Below are 240 nucleotides of genomic sequence, written 5' to 3' on the forward strand. Positions count from 1 at the left end.
GACGGATGCGATCATACCAGCACTAATGCACCGGATCCCATCAGAAACTCCGAAGTGAAGCGTTCTTGGGCTAGAGTAGTACTAGGATGGTGACCCCCTGGGAAGTCCTCGTGTTGCATCCCCCACCCTCTTTTTAATTTTTCTTTTAAACCGCTAGACCGCTCGTTATGGGTACTATCTTTTTAAACCGCTAAGTGATATAAGTTGCGCGGAGAGAGAGGGTCAAGTACATTTTGCGCG

General features: G+C 48.3%; 1 non-coding gene across 1 annotated transcript; it reads left to right on the plus strand.

Annotated features, from left to right (window-relative positions):
• The first annotated feature begins 3 nt into the window (after positions 1–3).
• LOC116008940 lies at positions 4–122 on the plus strand. The gene has a single exon (XR_004096287.1). It is a non-coding gene; the product is annotated as a 5S ribosomal RNA (ribosomal RNA).
• Positions 123–240: the final 118 nt, after the last annotated feature.

The sequence above is a fragment of the Ipomoea triloba genome, chromosome 16 (genome assembly GCF_003576645.1).
Source record: "Ipomoea triloba cultivar NCNSP0323 chromosome 16, ASM357664v1".
Classification (NCBI taxonomy): domain Eukaryota; kingdom Viridiplantae; phylum Streptophyta; class Magnoliopsida; order Solanales; family Convolvulaceae; genus Ipomoea; species Ipomoea triloba.